This window comes from Arachis ipaensis, chromosome B8, assembly GCF_059453495.1.
Source record: "Arachis ipaensis isolate K30076 ecotype BB chromosome B8, ASM5945349v1, whole genome shotgun sequence".
Lineage (NCBI taxonomy): Eukaryota > Viridiplantae > Streptophyta > Magnoliopsida > Fabales > Fabaceae > Arachis > Arachis ipaensis.
Genome location: NC_142443.1, coordinates 126,441,057 through 126,453,390, shown reverse-complemented (window position 1 = coordinate 126,453,390; position 12,334 = coordinate 126,441,057). Strand labels below are relative to the sequence as shown.

General features: G+C 39.8%; 1 non-coding gene across 1 annotated transcript; it reads left to right on the top strand.

The window, feature by feature from the left end:
* The first annotated feature begins 12,226 nt into the window (after positions 1-12,226).
* On the top strand, positions 12,227-12,334 carry LOC148549783 (small nucleolar RNA R71). The gene has a single exon (XR_015897610.1). It is a non-coding gene; the product is annotated as a small nucleolar RNA R71 (small nucleolar RNA).

Genomic DNA, 12,334 nt, shown 5'->3' with positions numbered 1-12,334 from the left:
TTGACACCAAACTTATAACATGACTCAAAACTCAAACAAGAAACACAAAAAATATTTTTGATTTTTATGATTTTCAAAATTTTTTTTTTCGAAAATTATTTGTAAAAGAAAAAAATTAAGGATTCCAAAATTTTTAATATGAATTCCAGGAATCTTGCCATGTTAGTCTAAAGCTTCAGTCCAGGAATTAGACATGGCTCACTAGCCAGCCAAGCTTTCAATGAAAGCTCCGGTCCAAAACACTAGACATGGCCAATGGCCAGCCAAGCTTCAGCAAGATATCAGAATATACTGTCCATTACTTATCAAATATGTAACTTGCCTCTATGCTGATGGTTTGGAAGCCTCAGTCCAAAAGAATTTAGACATGGCTTTGCAGCTAGCCAGGCTTCACATGCTTCATGAAACACTAGAATTCATTCTTAAAAATTTTGAATAAAATTATAAAATTTTTGAAAATATTTTTATTTAAAATTTTTTTTTTTTGAAAACAAGGGGGAAAATTTTAAAAGATTTTTGAAAAATTTTTTGAAAAGAAAACAAAAAGAAAATTACCTAATCTAAGCAACAAGATGAACCGTCAGTTGTCCAAACTCGAACAATCCCCGGCAACGGCGCCAAAAACTTGGTGCGCAGAAATTGTGATTACACTTTGATTATGTAAAATTCATTGCTCTTTCTTTCCCTGGTAATGGCGCCAAAAACATGATGCCAATACCATGGTTCACAACTTCGCACAACTAACCAGCAAGTGCACTGGGTCGTCCAAGTAATACCTTACGTGAGTAAGGGTCGAATCCCACGGAGATTGTTGGTATGAAGCAAGCTATGGTCACCTTGCAAATCTCAGCCAGGTAGGGTTAAATGTGATTGGATTAGATAACTAAAAGATAAATAATAAAGGATAGAAATACTTATGTAATTCATTGGTGAGAATTTCAGATAAGCAAATAGAGATGCTTTCGTTCCTCTGAACCTCTGCTTTCCAGCTATCTTCATCCAATCAGTCTTACTCCTTTCCATGGCTGGCTTTATGTGATACATCACCATTGTCAATGGCTACTTTCGGTCTTCTCTCGGGAAAATGATCCAAATGCCCTGTCACGGCACGGCTAATCGTCTGGAGGCATCACCCTTGTCAATGGTTTCATCTTATCCTCTCAGTGAAAATGGTCAACGCACCCTGTCATGGCACGGCTATTCATCTGTCGGTTCTCGATCATGCTGGAATAGGATTTACTATCCTTTTGCGTCTGTCACTACGCCCGGCAATCGCGAGTTTGAAGCTCGTCACGGTCATTCAATCATTGAATCCTACTCGGAATACCACAGACAAGGTTTAGACCTTCCGGATTCTCTTGAATGCCGCCATCATTCTAGCTTACACCACGAAGATTCCGATTAAGAGATCTAAGAGATACTCATTCAATCTAATGTAGAACGGGAGTGGTTGTCAGGCACGCGTTCATAGGGAATGCTGATGATTGTCACGTTCATCACATTCAGGTTGAAGTGCGAATGAATATCTTAGAAGCGAAATAAGATGAATTGAATAGAAAACAGTAGTACTTTGCATTAATCTTTGAGGAACAGCAGAGCTCCACACCTTAATCTATGGAGTGTAGAAACTCTACCGTTAAAATTACATAAGTGAAAGTCCAGGCATGGCCGAATGGCCAGCCCCTCTGATCTGAGAACCAGGCGTCCAAAGATCCAAAGATGATCAAAGGATCAAAAGATAATCCAAAGATGTCGAATACAATAGTGAAATGTCCTATTTATAATAAACTAGCTACTAGGGTTTACAGAAGTAAGTAATTGATGCATAAATCCACTTCCGGGGCCCACTTGGTGTGTGCTTGGACTGAGCTTTGAGTGTTGCACGTGTAGAGGTCCTCCTTGGAGTTGAACGCCAGTTTTGGTGCCAGTTTGGGCGTTCAACTCTGGTTTTGGATCCTTTTCTGGCGCTGGACGCCAGAATTGGGCAGAGAGCTGGCGTTGAAACGCCAGTTTGCGTCGTCTATTCTTGGCCAAAGTATGGACTATTATATATTGTTGGAAAGCCCTGGATGTCTACTTTCCAATGCAATTGGAAGCGTGCCATTTTGAGTTCTGTATCGAACAGTTTAACAAGGTTAACCGAAAATCGGTCATCTAGCCAGTTCGGTTGACATCATAAACCGTTTGGTAAAAAACTGGTCAAAGAATCGGCCAAACTGGCAGTTAACCAGTGAATCTCCAGAACCGATCAGTTTATTTAAGGGTTTTTGGTTTGGTATACCCCCTCAAAATGGCACCGTTTCACCTTTAAAAAAAACCCTAATCTAGTTACTCCCAACGCAGTCCCACCCCAGTTCCACTCCTCTCTTTCTCTCTAAAAATTGGAAATTGAAAGAACTAAAGAAGTAAAGAACCCTAGCCCTGCAGCCACCGTCCCCTTTCATTGTCATTGCCGAACTCTTCTCCGCTGGGAACAGACGTTGCGTGTGGAACCTCCATCACCATCCTAGGAAACTGTGTCTCCGTCGTAGGAAGCTCTGTCGCCGTCATGTGGAAGCTCGATCCTCGTCTCTGTCTCTTCATTCCTCCCTCACCGTCAGCTTGGTTCCTCCCTTACCAGATCTGCTCGGAGCTACTATTAGCATCACTGTCTCTGAGCTCATCGACAAGCCTGTCTCTGTCTTCGAGCTCTCTCTCCCCCTCTCTGTGAACGTCTCTTTTCTGTCACCGTGGACTCTTCACCGTCTCTCTCTGCCGTTGTGGTTACTCCATTTCTTCAATTTTTTTTATATTGTTAATTATAATGATTTTGAGTTGCTATAATTTTTATTCTAAATTCTAGTCGCTAGACAAAATAGATTTTGGTTCTTGTGTGAAAATTTGATTAACTCTGTTGATTAATTTTATTACTGGACATAATAGATTCTGGTTACTGCTGCTCTTATTTTGCCTTATTAATTTTTATAAAATTGGAATAATTCGGTATATGGATGATTTATGATTCTAGAATGATTTTCTGAAATAATAATGATGTTGTTGCTGATATGTTGTTCGCTTGTTGATGATTTTCTAATGATTACTGATTAGTGATGATTAGTGCTATTGTTTAATTTCTAATTGGAGTTGGGTTTAACTATGGGTTGATGGGTTTAATTCCAAATTGTTGAGTTAATAATAATGATTTTGTTGATATTTGCTTATTCTGAATTGTTGATTTTCTGAAATGATGATGATGATGTTGCTTGTTGATATATTATTGGCTTGTTGCTGATTTTCTAATGATTATTGATTAGTGATGATTGGTGCCTGTGTTTAGATAAAAATTTGGTTGTTAATATTTTATTTAGTGATAGAACATTATGTGAAATTCTGAAATGTTGAATTTTATTAGGTTAAAAAGTTTTGAATTTAAACATTTAAAATTATATATTAAATTTTTAACTAATATTTAATTAAAGTAGTTGAACCCCAGTCAAACGATTGAACCAGTGAACCAGTTATCTTACCGATTTATTGACTGATTTGGTTCTCGCAACCTTGTTAAAAAGAGTAATAAATATCTTCTCAACACTTTTCTAAAGAACTCTTTCAATGAGCATATGAATATACTTGCAACGGAACAAAATTCCCTTGACATCCAACAAAGTCAGAATTTGAACACTAAATCATCTCCAACTTTAGTTTTTGACTTCATATGTGTGAACATGTAATATTTTTCTATAACAAACACTACAAAAAAAATAATGAATACCGTTGGATTTACTGACAAAATGCATCTGACAGTATAAATAGTGCAGAAAAAAGATTATTGGGGGATTATTTGTGACTGTAATTGCCGGCGAATTTTGCGTCAGAGTTTGCAATAAATCTGATGAAATAAGTGGTTCGTTACCAGCGGATATTTTTACCATAATTTTTGGCGCCATATTATGTTTTGTGGCGCTTATTTACCGTCAAATTTTTTCACCAGTAAATTCGATTGTATGCAATTTGTTTTCACAATTAGTAGTCAAATTTAAATTTTTTTTTTACAAAATTGGTTCACAAATTCTAAATACCAAAAATCAAGTAATGATTTTATTAAATATCAAGGACCTAAATATAATAAAAAGTCAAAGAAGTAAACTAGAATGACATAGACCTAAAATAAATAAAATCCCAAAATTTTACGGATTCCGGTAATCGTCGTCATCGTCATTGTCATCTTCCCCTTCTGAGACGGCAGACTAGGTGGTGATGTCGGTGCCCACTAGCAGCGTCGCTACCACTAGTGCACTTCTGCTTGCTGTACACCGCCATTTGGTCTCGCAAACTCTCTAGCCACTCCATGTCCTCCCTCAGCTACATCCCAAAAGAATCGTGCCTCCCACGTGTGCAAGAAGCTTGTTGTACCTCGCGTCAAACTATTGAGCTTGTTGGTGAAGCTCCTATGTGAGCTTCTGCACATGCTCCCTCAAATCAACGACTTCCTCGGGATCGAAAAGGCTGCTGGCAGAGGCAGATAAAGCCGCCAATGTGGAGGTGTGGAGGCCACTGGCGAAGAACAATCCCAACCCTTAGACGCGATTCTAGTAGCGCCAAACTCTATCAGGATCGACGACTGAGGCATCAGAGCTGAGGTCGTCCCCACTAGGCTGATATTGCTAGGTCGCGGCCTCCAACCTCTGCTTGTAGTCCTCCTTTGTAATATATGTTGTGATTAGGATGATAGTTAATTGAGAAAAATTATTTAGTCACGTGAGAGCGTGGCTGGCGGCGTGCCTTAGGCACAAATATGCCCACGAGACCGCATCGCTGATGCGGCCGCGTCATTTGAAAAATAGCTTCCCCATGCGTCTGCGTCACCCACGCGAACGCGTGGCTCTGTAAAATCGACGTAAAGGGGTGTATGGCAGTATGTTGGGCTGGAATGGGGCTGGACTCGTGCTAGAAGCCCAAGCCCTCTCACGCGAACGCGTGCCTGACGCGTTCTCGTCACTTTTCAAAAATGGCGATCCACGCGAGCGCGTCACCCAAAAATTTGGCAAAAAGAGTTTCGAACAGAGAGTTGCACGAACACGAGGCTGCACTCGCGCCAATCGCACAAATCAGGCCACGCGTCCGCGTGCCCCACCCGTCCCCGTGCCCCACGCGTCCGTGTCACCTGAACTTATCGCACATCACGCGACCGCGTCACCCACGCGTCCGCGTCTTCCGCGTCGCACAACTTATCCTGATCAGCGCCAATTATCTTATCTTTTCTTTTCTAATCCTAATTTTTTTGCTATCTTTTCTTCTTTCTTCTTTCTCTCTTACTTCATCTTTTTAACTTCTCATCCCTCTTCACTTTCATTCTATTTTATTTAATTTATTTGCATACTTTCATCCATTGCATTTTAATTTTGGTTATATTTTTATTTTCTTTTCCAAAATTATTATTTTTTCATTGGTGTTAAAATTTTCTCATTCAACTGTTACATCTTTTTTTTTATTCTGGTGCTTCATGACTTGTTTTATTCTAATTGGGTATTATTATTCATAAGTCAATGCTAATTTTTATAATACTGATATTCCTTTTGCATTGATATGCACTTACACTATTTTGCATTACCCACACCCTCTTCCCCATTGTTGCAATTCTTGCACTATTGATATGCCCTATGCTTCTACTGTTTTCTCACTGCATGTTGTAGCTACCATGTAATTGAGACCTTTATTATTTGGCATTACCAACCCTTATTTTATTTATTTTTCTTATCTTTATTTCTGGGTTACTTTTCTCCCTTTTCCTCTTCTTTCAAGATGGCCATCGAGGAAGGGAAAAGGAAGAACTTCTATATGGGGAGACAGGCAAGTCAATCTGTACAATCTATAGAGAAAGGCATCAGTTGGAGCAGCCCGTCCACTTGTACATTTTAGCATGCACCGAGGACGGTGCAACCTTTAAGTGTGGGGAGGTCGATACCGATCTCCATGGGTTAGTTATTCTCTTTTCAACACTAATGTCTTATTTTCTTCATTAGTTCATTGTTGCATTGCATAATAGATTGCATGTGTAGTTGATTATTTGCATTTAAATACTACTTGGTTGAAAAATAATAAGTTTCTTTCTAGGACCCTATTTTTGAAAAATAAAAATTTTCACTAATTTAAATAAAAAAAATTAAAATTTTCTATGTGTTAAATTTGTTTGAAGTTGTATTTGGAACATGGTTTTTGAGCCAAAGAACACACAACCTGTGAGATTTTGAGATTAATTACATGGTTACATTAGTTAACCATAAATATTTTATTCTTGTGTGTTTTCTTCTCTATAATTACAATCTTTACTTTGTTCCACTCTATATGTCTATTATTTAGTGTATTTACATGCTTGCATATGATTGAGGCCATTACTTATTTTCACTCACTTATCCCAAATAAGCCTACCCTTTTATGTCACCCTTGTTAGCCACTGGTGCGCAGAAATTGTGATTACACTTTGATTATGTAAAATTCATCGCTCTTTCTTTCCCTGGTAATGGCGCCAAAAACATGATGCCAATACCATGGTTCACAACTTCGCACAACTAACCAGCAAGTGCACTGGGTCGTCCAAGTAATACCTTACGTGAGTAAGGGTCGAATCCCACGGAGATTGTTGGTATGAAGCAAGCTATGGTCACCTTGCAAATCTCAGTCAGGTCAGGTTAAATGTGATTGGATTAGATAATTAAAAGATAAATAATAAAGGATAGAAATACTTATGTAATTCATTGGTGAGAATTTCAGATAAGCGAATAGAGATGCTTTCATTCCTTTGAACCTCTGCTTTCCTGCTATCTTCATCCAATCAGTCTTACTCCTTTTCATGGCTGGCTTTATGTGATACATCACCATTATCAATGGCTACTTTCGGTCTTCTCTCGGGAAAATGATCCAAATGCCCTGTCACGGCACGGCTAATCGTCTGGAGGCATCACCCTTGTCAATGGTTTCATCTTATCCTCTCAGTGAAAATGGTCAACGCACCCTGTCACGGCACGGCTATTCATCTGTCGGTTCTCGATCATGCTGGAATAGGATTTACTATCCTTTTGCGTCTGTCACTACGCCCGGCAATCGCGAGTTTGAAGCTCATCACGGTCATTCAATCATTAAATCCTACTCGGAATACCACAGACAAGGTTTAGACCTTCCGAATTCTCTTGAATGCCGCCATCATTCTAGCTTACACCACGAAGATTCCGATTAAGAGATCTAAGAGATACTCATTCAATCTAATGTAGAACGGGAGTGGTTGTCAGGCACGCGTTCATAGGGAATGCTGATGATTGTCACGTTCATCACATTCAGGTTGAAGTGCGAATGAATATCTTAGAAGCGAAATAAGATGAATTGAATAGAAAACAGTAGTACTTTGCATTAATCTTTGAGGAACAGCAGAGCTCCACACCTTAATCTATGGAGTGTAGAAACTCTACCGTTAAAATTACATAAGTGAAAGTCCAGGCATGGCCGAATGGCCAGCCCCTCTGATCTGAGAACCAGGCGTCCAAAGATCCAAAGATGATCAAAGGATCAAAAGATAATCCAAAGATGTCGAATACAATAGTGAAACGTCCTATTTATAATAAACTAGCTACTAGGGTTTACAGAAGTAAGTAATTGATGCATAAATCCACTTCCGGGGCCCACTTGGTGTGTGCTTGGGCTGAGCTTTGAGTGTTTCACGTGTAGAGGTCCTTCTTGGAGTTGAACGCCAGTTTTGGTGCCAGTTTGGGCGTTCAACTCTGGTTTTGGATCCTTTTCTGGCGCTGGACGCCAGAATTGGGCAGAGAGCTGGTGTTTAACGCCAGTTTGCGTCGTCTATTCTTGGCCAAAGTATGGACTATTATATATTTCTGGAAAGCCCTGGATGTCTACTTTCCAACGCAATTGGAAGCGCGCCATTTCGAGTTTTGTAGCTCCAGAAAATCCATTTTGAGTGCAGGGAGGTCAGAATCCAACAGCATCAGCAGTCCTTCTTCAACCTCTGAATCTGATTTTTGCTCAAGTCCCTCAATTTCAGCCAGAAAATACTTGAAATCACAGAAAAACACACAAACTTATAGTAAAGTCCAGAAATGTGAATTTAACATAAAAACTAATGAAAACATCCCTAAAAGTAACTAGATCCTACTAAAAACATACTAAAAACAATGCCAAAAAGCGTATAAATTATCCGCTCATCACAACACCAAACTTAAATTGTTGCTTGTCCCCAAGCAACTAAAAATCAAATAGGATAAAAAGAAGAGAATATACTATAAATTCCAAACTATCAATGAAACAGAGCTTCAATCATATGAGCGGGACTTATAGCTTTTTGCCTCTTGAATAGTTTTGGCATCTCACTTTATCCATTGAAGTTTAGAATGATTGGCATCTATAGGAACTCAGAGTTCAGATAGTGTTATTGATTCTCCTAGTTCAGTATGATGATTCTTGAACACAGCTTCTTTTATGAGTCTTGGCCGTGGCCCTAAGCACTTTGTTTTCCAGTATTACCACCGGATACATAAATACCACAGACACATAATTGGGTGAACCTTTTCAGATTGTGACTCAGCTTTGCTAAAGTCCCCAATTAGAGGTGTCCAGGGTTCTTAAGCACACTCCTTTTTTTTTTGCTTTGGATCTTGACTTTAACTGCTCAGTCTCAAGTTTTCACTTGACACCTACACGCCACAAGCACATGGTTAGGGACAGCTTGGTTTAGCCGCTTAGACCAGGATTTTATTCTTTTAGGCCCTCCTATCCACTGATGCTCAAAGCCTTGGGATCCTTTTTATTTCCCTTGCCTTTTGGTTTTAAGGGTTATTGGCTTTTTCTGCTTGCTTTTTCTTTTTTTCTTTCTATTTTTTTTTTTTCGCCTATTTTTTTATATTTTTTTTCTTTTGCAAGCTTTGTTCTTTGCTGCTTTTTCTTGCTTCAAGAATCATTTTTATGATTTTTCAGATTATCAAATAACATGTTTTCTAGTCATCATTCTTTCAAGAGCCAACATATTTAACATTCATGAACAACAACTTCAAAAGACATATGCACTGTTCAAGCATACATTCAGAAAATAAGAAGCATTGTCACCACATCAATATAATTAAACTAAGTTCAAGGATAAATTCGAAACTCATGTACTTCTTGTTCTTTTTGAATTAAAACATTTTTCATTTAAGAGAGGTGATGGATTCATAGGACATTCATAACTTTAAGACAGAGTTACTAACTACTAATGATCATGTAATGAAGACACAAACATAGATAAGCACTTAACATAGAAAACGAAAAACAGAAGAAGTAAGATCAAGGAATGAATCCACCTTAGTGATGGTGGCGTTTCCTTCTTGAGGAACCAATGATGTCCTTGAGCTCTTCTTTGTCTCTTCCTTGTCTTTGTTGCTCCTCCCTCATTGCTTTTTGATCTTCTCTTATTTCATGGAGCATGATGGAGTGCTCTTGATGTTCCACCCTTAGTTGTCCCATATTGGAACTTAATTCTCCTAGGGAGGTGTTGATTTGCTCCTAATATTTATGTGGAGGGAAGTGCATCCCCTGAGGTATCTCAGGGATCTCTTGATTTGCAGCCACATGTTCTACCACTGAGCTATAGACCCATGACTCGGAGGTGGAAGCCTTTGTCTTCCCTTCCCCTCTTTTAGAGGTTTAGGTGCCATCAATGGTAATGGAAAAACAAAAAGCTTATGCTTTTACCACACCAAACTTAGAATTTTGCTCGCCCTCGAGCAATAAAAGAAAGAATAGATGAAGAAGAAGAAGAAATGGAGGAGAGGGAGAGTGGGAAGTGTTTCGGCCAAGAAGGGTGTAGAGGGGTGTGTTGTGTAAATTTGATGAAGAATGGAGGGCTTTATATAGGGAAGGGAGGGGGGGTTAAAGTTTGGCCATATGGGTGGGTTTGGGTGGGAAATTGGTTTTGAATTTTTGAAGGTAGGTGGAGTTTATGAGGTAGGTTTATTGGGAAGAGTGGGTGGATGTGAGTGGTGAAGGTTTAATAGGGAAGAGTGTTTATGGGATTGTGTGAAAGAGGGGTGAGAAGAAGTGAATGGAGGTAGGTGGGGATCCTGTGGGGTCCACAGATCCTGAGATGATCCTGTGGGGTCCACAGATCCTGAGGTGTTTAAGGAATTACAACCTTGCACCAAATTAGGCATGTAAAATGCCCTTGCATACAACTCTGGGCGTTCAGCGCCAGGTTGGTGCCCATTTTGGGCGTTCAACGCCCATTTGTTGGCCATTTCTGGCGTTGAACGCCAGAACCATGCTTGTTCTGGGTGTTCAGCGCCAGAACCATGCTCTGTTCTGGCGTTGAACGCCAGGCAGGTGCTTCCTCCAGGATGTGATTTTTCTTCTGTTGTTTTTGATTCCGTTTTCAATTTTTATATTTATTTTGTGACTCCACATGATCATCAACCTATAAAGACATATAACTAAGAAAAATATTGTTAGATAAATAAAAATTGGGTTGCCTCCCAACAAGCGCTTCTTTAATGTCAATAGCTTGACAGTGGGCTCTCATGGAGCCTCACAGATGTTCAGAGCATTGTTGAGACTCCCCAACACCAAACTTAGAGTTTGGATATGGGAGTTCAACACCAAACTTAGAGTTTGGTTGTGGCCTCCCAACACCAAACTTAGAGTTTGACTGTGGGGGCTTTGTTTGACTCTGCTTTGAGAGAAGCTTTTTAGGCTTCCTCTCCATGGATGCAGAGAGAGATCCTTGATTTGTAAACACAAGGTTGTCCTCATTTAATTGAAGGATCAATTCTCCTCTGTCCACATCAATCACAGCTCTTGCTGTGGCCAGGAAAGGTCTTCCTAGGATGATGGATTCATCCTCTTCCTTTCCAGTATCCAAGACTATGAAATCAGCAGGGATGTAAAGGCCTTCAACCTTTACTAACACGTCCTCTACTTGTCTATAAGCCTGTTTTCTTGAATTGTCTGCCATCTCTAATGAGATTTTAGCAGCTTGCACCCCATAGATTCCCAGTTTCTCTATTACAGAGAGGCGCATGAGGTTTATACCTGAACCAAGGTCACACAGAGCCTTAAAGATCATGGTGCCTATAGTACAAGGTATTATGAACTTTCCAGGATCCTGTCTCTTCTGAGGCAATGTCAATTGATCTAGATCACTTAGTTCATTGATGAACAAGGGAGGTTCAACTTCCCAAGTATCAATGCCAAATAATTTGGCATTTAGCTTCATGATTGCACCAAGAAACTTAGCAGTTTGCTCTTCAGTAACATCCTCATTCTCTTCAGAAGAGGAATACTCATCAGAGCTCATGAATGGCATAAGGAGGTTTAATGGGATCTCTATGGTCTCTAGATGAGCCTCAGATTCCTTTGGTTCCTCAGAGGAAAACTCCTTATTGATCACTGGACGTCCCAGGAGGTCTTCCCCCTTGGGATTCACGTCCTCTCCTTCCCTTACAGGTTCGGCCATGGTGCTTATGTCAATGGCCTTGCACTCTCCTTTTGCATTCTCTTCTGTACTGCTTGGGAGAGTACTAGGAGGGATTTCAGTGATCCTTTTACTCAGCTGGCCCACTTGTGCTTCCAAATTTCTAATGGAAGACCTTGTTTCATTCATGAAACTTACAGTGGCCTTGGATAGATCAGAGACTAAGTTTGCTAAGCTAGATGGATTCTGCTCAGAATTCTCTGTCTGTTGCTGAGTAGATGATGGAAAAGGCTTGCTATTGCTAAACCTATTTCTTCCACCATTATTAAAGCCTTGTTGAGGCTTTTGATCCTTCCATGAGAGATTTGGATGATTTCTCCATGATGGATTATAGGTGTTACCATAAGGTTCACCTAAGTAATTCACCTCTGCTATTGCAGGGTTTTCAGGATCATAAGCTTCTTCTTCAGAAGATGCCTCTTGAGTACTATTGGATGCAGCTTGCATTCCATTCAGACTCTGAGAAATCATATTGACTTGCTGAGTCAATATTTTATTCTGAGCCAATATGGCATTCAGAGTATCAATTTCAAGAACTCCCTTCTTCATAGGCGTCCCATTACTCACAGGATTCCTCTCAGAAGTGTACATGAACTGGTTATTAGCAACCATGTCAATGAGTTCTTGAGCTTCTGCAGGCGTTTTCTTTAGGTGAATGAATCCACCTGCAGAAGTATCCAATGACATCATTGATAGCTCAGATAAACCATCATAGAATATATCCAGGATGGTCCATTCTGAAAGCATGTCAGAAGGACACTTTTTGGTCAACTGTTTGTATCTTTCCCAAGCTTCATAGAGGGATTCACCATCTTTTTGTTTGAAGGTTTGAACATCCACTCTTAGCTT